Here is an 8,007-nt window from a genome sequence, read left to right on the forward strand (position 1 = left end):
CGTGCTCTTCGGACTTTTGTCCTTAGTCCAGCGATGGTCCATGTGGCGTCGCAGTTTTCTGTTTCCATCCCTAGTTTCGGATGTACTTGGGTCGCTGGGGCTGCACCTTGCCAACCAGCTGTCCTCCCCTGCACAAAAGCGGGTCATGAGGCTTGTTAGTGCGGCCATTGTTCTTGGCTTTTCTTGGCCGAGGTGTCTGGCGAGCCATTCATCTCGGACGTTATGCCTGAAAGATGCTAAGGCTTCGGCATCCGGACAGTCGACTATCTTATTCTTTTTAGTGAGGAATCTATTCCAGAACTGCCGAGCTAATTCTCTGGGTTGTTGAGTTATGTGACTAAGATCGTCTGCATCCGGAGGGCGGACATAGGTCCCTTGAAAGTTTGCTCGGAAAGCATCCTCGAGCTCTTCCCAGCTTCCAATTGTGTTTTCGGGAAGGCTTTTAAGCCAATGCTGGGCTGGCCCTTTAAGCTTAAGGGGTAGTTATTTTATGGCATGGAGATCATCTCCTCTAGCCATGTGTATGTGGAGGATATAATCCTCGATCCAAACTCCAGGGTCTGTTGTTCCATCATATGCCTCTATGTTTACGGGTTTGAATCCCTCTGGGAATTCATAGTCCAGGACCTCATCGGTGAAACATAGGGGGTGTGCGGCGCCCCTGTATTTGGGTGTGCCGGATTCTGATGATGGCTTTATAGCGTTGCTTACAAGAGCTTGCTTTCTTGGCCCATAAATGGACCTGACTGGGCCATTATGCGAATCCTTAAGTGGGTCGCATGCCGATTTAGGTGCGGCACTACTTGCCGCTTTATGGGGTCATCTATCCGACCGTGTGGCTTTCTCATTTTTTGAATGTGAGGGCTCTTGGGCCTCTTCATTGAATTCAGGCAGTAGCTTTCTTTTCAGATAGCTTTTAGTGCGGCGACTGTCGCCGTAATTATCTGCGGTATTAATTACTTTGCTCCATCTAATCCGGAGTGCATCTTCCGCTGTTTTTAGCTTCCACTTCTGCTTTTTTAGGCTGCGTGCAGTTGCAACGAGCCTCTCGTGGAGATTCTTCTTCTCCATAGGTTTATCCGGCATAAGGTCGTCCGGAATGTTGTTTTCGCCGGAGGCAGGATGTTCGGTTTCTCTATCCGTGTTGCCCTATTCGGACGGTTGCTCTAAGGCCTGCTCGTCGTCTACTGGCTCGTCCTGCTCTATGGCTGGGTTTTTGTCGAGGCGGGGCTTGGGTCGGCGTTTACGCCGACGCTTTGATTGTTTTTCGGGGGGTCGATCTGCCGTCCCATCCCCTTTTTTCCTCGTTGTCGCTTCCTTTAGGGGTATCCACCATGCACACATCGTGAGATGAGGTGGCTGTCCAATGCCCTATGGGCGTTGGTTCGTCGGTATCTCCTGCATCGTCATCCATGCTGTCGATGTCTCCGGAGTCGAAGTTGAGCACGTCGTTTAAATTGTCGACAGTGGCTACCAAGTGGGTGGTGGGTGGGCTTTGAATTTCTTCATCATCCGTATCCCATCCTCGCTGACCGTAGTTCGGCCAGGGCTCTCCTGATAAGGAGAGAGACTTGAGAGAGCTCAGGATATCGCCACAAGGCGAGTGCTGAAAGATGTCTGCGGTGGTGAACTCCATTATCGGCGCCCAATCGGATTCGATCGGCAGGGGCGCGGGGGGTTTGGAGTTCGGAAAGGAGTCCGGATCCTCGGAGTCACGGATCATGCAGAGTGCGGGGCTAGCGTTCGGCTCGATCGCCTTTGAGATCGAAGCCCCCGAGGTAACGTCCAACCGCTCATCCTCGATTGGCGCAATAGGCTCCGAGTTAGGGGTCGGAACCAATGCGTGTGCGGCCTCCAGGACACTGTCCGGAGGTAGAGCTAGATCATGCCCCTCGAGATAGTGCGGCGCGCTTGGCCGTGGCTCGAACCCGTCGAAGATCAAGTCTCCACGGATGTCAGTCGTGTAGTTTAAGCTTCCAAACGTGACTTGATGGCCAGGGGCGTAGCTTTCGATCTGCTCCAGGTGGCTGAGCGAATTGGCCCGCAGAGCGAAGCCACCGAAGACGAAGATCTGTCCGGGGAGAAAAGTCTCGCCCTGGACCGCATCGTTGTTGATGATCAAAGGATCCATCGGGCCTAAAGGCAACGACACAGAGGAACTCTCAATGAAAGCACCAATGTCGGTGTCAAAACCGGCGGATCTCGGGTAGGGGGTCCTGAACTGTGCGTCTAGGCCGGATGGTAACAGGAGGCAGGGAACACGATGTTTTACCCAGGTTCGGGCCCTCTTGATGGAGGTAAAACCCTACGTCCTGCTTGATTAATATTGGTGATATGGGTAGTACAAGAGTAGATCTACCACGAGATCAAGGAGGCTAAACCCTAGAAGCTAGCCTATGGTATGATTGTTGTATATGGAGTTGATTGCCTATGGACTACAACCCTCCGGTTTATATAGACACCGGATAGGGTTAGGGTTACATAAAGTCGGTTACAATGGTAGGAGATCTTGAATATCCACATCGCCAAGCTTGCCTTCCATGCCAAGGAAAGTCCCATCCGGACACGGGACGAAGTCTTCAATCTTGTATCTTCATAGTCCAGGAGTCCGGCTGAAGGTATAGTCCGGCTACCCGAACACCCCATAGTCTAGGACTCCCTCACCCACTCTATGTCAACACAGAATTAATATGGAACCTGATGCTAAACCAGTTGTTGATCACCAACATCGGTCGAATCCGAAGATGAAAGAGGTGGTAAGAACAGAAATATTAGAACTTCTGGAAGCAAGTATAATTTCTCCTATAGCTGATATTAGATGGGTAAGTCTTGTTCATTGTGTTCCTAAGAAAGGAGGTATTACTATTGTTCCTCATGATAAGAATGAACTCATTCCACAAAGAATTGTTATAGGCTATAGAATGGTAATTGATTTTAGAAAATTAAATAAAGCAACTAGAAAAGATCATTACCCTTTGCCTTTTATTGATCAAATGCTTGAAATATTATCTAAGCACATGCACTATTTCTTCCTTGATGGATATTCTGGATTTTCACAAATACCTGTTTCTCAACCTGATCAAGAAAAGACCACTTTTACTTGTCCATTTGGAACCTATGCTCATAGACGTATGCCTTTTGGTTTATGTAATGCACTACCTTTAAAAGATGCATGATGGCTATATTCTCTGACTTTTGTGAAATGATTGTTGAGGTTTTCATGGATGACTTTTTTGTTTATGGGAAGTCTTTTGATGATTGTTTAAGCAACCTTGGTATGCTGACTATGCTAATTACATTGTTGCTAAATATTTACCACCTAGCTTTACATACCAGCAAAAGAAAAAAATTCTTCTATGATTTAAGACATTACTTTTGGGATGACCCACATCTTTATAAAGGAGTAGATGGTATTATTAGACGTTGTGTACCTGAGCATGAACAGGGACAAATCTTACGGAAATGTCACTCTGAGGCTTATGGAGGGCATCATGCTGGAGATAGAACTGCTCACAAGGTATTGCAATCTAGATTTTATTGGCCTACTCTCTTCAAGGATGCCCGTAAGTTTGTATCATCTTGTGATGAATGTCAAAGAATCGGTAATATCGGTAAACGTCAAGAAATGCCTATGAATTATTCACTTACTGTTGAGCCATTTGATGTTTGGGATTTGATTACATGGGGCCTTTTCCTTCCTCTAATGGGTATACACATACTTTGGTTGCTGTTGATTATGTTACTAAATGGGTAGAAGCTATTCCAACCAGTAGTGCTGATCACAACACCTCTATTAAAATGCTTAAGGAAGTTATTTTCCCAAGGTTTGGAGTCCCTAGATATTTAATGACCGATGGTGGTTCACACTTTATTCATGGTGCTTTCCGTAAGATGCTTGCTAAGTATGATGTTAACCATAGAATTGCATAACCCTATCATCCTCAGTCTAGTGGTCAAGTTGAACTTAGCAATAGGGAAATAAAATTAATTTTGCAAAAGACTGTTAATAGGTCCAAGAAGAATTGGTCTAAGAAATTAGATGACGCACTTTGGGCTTATAGAACAGCTTAGACAAATCCTATGGGCATGTCTCCTTATAAAATGGTTTGTGGAAAAGCTTGTCATTTACCTCTTGAGTTAGAACATAAAGCATATTGGGTGGTTAAAGAACTCAACTATGATTTCAAACTTGCTGGTGAAAAGAGGTTATTTGATATAAGCTCATTAGATGAATGGAGAACCCAAGCTTATGAAATTGCAAAGTTATTCAAAGAGAAAGTTAAAAGATGGCATGACAAAAGAATCCAAAATCATGAGTTTAAAGTTGGAGAATATGTTCTTTTGTACAACTCTCATTTTAGATTTTTTGCAGGGAAGCTCCTCTCGAAATGTGAAGGCCCATATGTCATCGAGGAGGTTTACCGGTCTGCTGCCATCAAAATAAATAATTCCAAAGGTACTAACTCAAAGGTTGCCAATGGGCAATGAATAAAGAATTATATCTCAGGTACGCCTATTAATGTTGAAAGTAATATTATGCAAACTTTGACACCGGAAGAGCACATAAAAGAGTCCTTTCGAAACACTCCAGAATCGTGAAAATAAGGAGGTACGTGACACGGTAAGTAAACGGACTCCGAAAAATCTGCAAAAATATTTTTTATCAGTTTTGGAATATTTTAAAATTTTGGAAATAAAGAAACTTCCAGGAAGTGTACCTGGTGGGAACAAGACACCTGGGAGCGCCAGGCTTGCCTGGCGCACCCAGGTGGGTTGTGCCCACCTGTGACACTTCCCGTACTCTGTTTTTCTATCATATACTTGTCCTGCAAGATAAAAAATCTATATATACTTCCTGAACCTGTTGATCACCGTATGACGGAGAGATCCTCTGTTCTCTTTTTCCTTATTGTTTTCTGTTAGATTCCATCTACCATGGCCTCTTCAAGATCCTCCAAGGACAAGATCTCTCCTTCATCACCACCAACATCTCCTTCACCACCAAAAGGAGAATTGAGTATCGGGTATGGGAACTCCCCTTGGCTTCCGCCAAGCTTGGGGGAGGTGCCCCGGTATCGTATCGTCCCACTATCTTTTTGCATTTATTTATCTTAGTTCAATCTTTTGCTTTCAGTTGAAATAAAGTTTAGTTCGATCCTTTCTTCTTTTGAGAGTTTGCTTACACTTTGTTTGGATGTCTGTATTGGAGGGCTCCGTATTGAATTGGTTGGAATCCCAATTCAATAAGGAAATTGTAATGGACATGAATACAAATTCACTTGTTTGGATGTTCACTGAATTGGCCTATGGAATTCGGTGAAGTTTCAATACCAAATCATGTTTGGATGACAAACTATGGAATTGCATAGTAACAAGAGTATGAAGATAATACATTGTTTTATATGCATCAAAACAAAATTTGTGATTCCAAAACTTTTTTCTGTGGGGAATTTTTCAGCAAAACCTGCAAGTAGATAAATAAATATATGCCTCTGTTTATAGTCCGACGACAGTGCACAACCGATGTAGCCTAGAACTATGCCTCTGTACAAAGCATGGAATCAATCCCTTTATAAAATGAAAAGATACACACATGCTTCCCACACATCACGAACAAACATCGGCACCTTCCAGGAATCACGGACACCACGCATGGGAGCATTGGCTGCGTCACCATGCAAACTGGGTCACCAGATCTGGGAGCGACGGCGGGGTCACCGAGCTGCAGCTACAGCCGAGGAGGAGGGCCGGGGAGGAAGGGAACGACGGAGGAGGAAGGGAAGGGTCGGTGGAGAAGGAAGGGAAGGGCTGGCGAGCATACCTGCACCGCCGAGTATCTCGCCAGGCGCCGCCGTTCTCCTCTCATTCCCTTCTTTCCTTCTGTTTCACGGTCGCGGGAGGGATCGATTGTGTTGACCGGTATCTTTTGCGGGACGAGGGCAATTTAGCCGAAAACGGAGCAAGAGGCCTCCAAATTGTGGGACGAGAGGATGCGTGCGGGCGGAAACTGCTCTGTATTCGATACCGTTTCAATATGTTGTTTCGGAGTACATCCAAACACCTGAATTGGGGTATCCCAATACCAAATCCAATACAGAGAGCCCAATACAGACATCCAAACGCAGTGTTAGTGATCTATCCATGTAATCGTGTGCAAGTTATATAATGAAGTTAGTTTTAGTTTTTGCTTCCTTTACTTTCATGTTGCAAATGAAGAAAAGGATTAAGGAAGAAAGAAAAAGAGAAAGGAAATAAATGAATAAAGGAAATAAATAATAAAAATATTATATACTAATCCTATGGTAGGTGATGGCACCACATAAGGAAAAGTATAGGTAGCAAATTTTATTAGAAATTGACAAACATAACATTAGTCAATGATGCAACTCATGAAAGAATTAATAAGGGAAGAGAAGATTCACATATAGATATACTATCCTAGAAATCTTTTGTGATTGTGAGCCCTCATCAAAATATTATATGCCAAATTTTTTGACATTGGACAAGGAAGACAACTAAATGGTTTATGTTTGTTTATAATCACATAGAAGTCATATTGTCATAGATCCTTTAACATGTTATGCTTGCCCCTATCTTTGCTAGCCAAAAATTCTGTACTAAGTAGAGATACTACTTGTGCATCCAAAAACCCTTAAACCCAAATCTTTTTCAAGAGTCCACCATACCTACCTAGGTATTGAGCAAGATCCCTCAAGTAAGTTGTCATTGGTGCAAAAAGGCAATAAAATTGCTTCTAAAAGTGTGAGATCATTTAGTGTAAGAGAAAATTGAGCATTGTACGAACTTGGATGACAAAGAATAAAAGCGACAGATTGCATAATAAAGGTTGTCATCTTAAGGGGCAATACAACGTGACATTCTCTTGCACTAAGGGATTGAGCATACAAACAAATAAGCGCATGACAACCTCTGCTTCCCTCTACGAAGGGCCTATCTTTTACTTTTATGCAAAGAGTCAAAGTTTTTCTCTCTATTCCTTTTATTTTTTATCTTTTGGCAAGCATCATGTGGTGAGAAAAGATCTAGGCACATATGTCCAGTTGAATATAGATAGCACGAGTTATTATTGTTGACATCACTCTTTAGGTGAGCATGTTGGGAGGCGAAACTATAAGCCCTATCTTTCTATGTGTCCGGTTGAAACGCTTTGCTCATGGGTACAAGGTGAGTGCTAACAATCATAGAAGACTATATGATGGTTGAGTATGTGGACTTGCTTTAAAAGCTCCGACACGTGACTCTTCCTAAAAAGATGATGAATTGTAGTTGCAAAGTTGACTGAGAACATAGTTTGTTGGTTTCTAATAGAGTTTTTGCTTTACACTTCGATTATGTGATGAACTGTTACTTATTCATAGGAAGTATATGATGCAAGTTTTATGATAAAAGTCCTATGTTTAATTTTGTTGTTGTTACAATAATCAACATGATGCTTCTATGTCTGTATTTTGTTTTTATCGACACCTCTCTCTCAAAGCATGTGGACACGTTTTTCGATTTCGGTTTTCGCTTGAGGACAAGCGAGGTCTAAGCTTGGTGGAGTTGATACATCCATTTTGCATCATGTTTTCTTACTGTTATTTATAATGTTTTATCCATAATAATGCTTTTTGGAGTAATTCTAATGCCCTTTCTCTCATAATTTGCAAGGAACATGCCAAGAGGGAGAATTCTGGCAGCTGGAAATCTGGACCTGGAAAAGCTACGTCAGGCCACCTATTCTACACAACTCCAAATGAGATGAAACTTTACAAAGTTTTTTATGGATTATTTGAGAAATACTGGAGCCAATAAACACTAGAGGGGGGCCACCAGGTGGGCACAACCCACCTGGGCGCGCCAGCCCCCCCGGGCGCGCCCTGGTGGGTTATGGTCTCCTCGCCCCACCTCCGGTGCCCATCTTCTGGTATATAAGTCATTTTGACCTATAAAATAAATAAGGTGAGGACTTTCGGGACGAAGCGCCACCGCCTCGAGGCAGAACTT

The sequence above is a fragment of the Triticum urartu genome, chromosome 3A (genome assembly GCF_056163025.1).
Source record: "Triticum urartu cultivar PI428250 chromosome 3A, HENAU_Tu73, whole genome shotgun sequence".
Taxonomy (NCBI): Eukaryota; Viridiplantae; Streptophyta; class Magnoliopsida; order Poales; family Poaceae; genus Triticum; species Triticum urartu.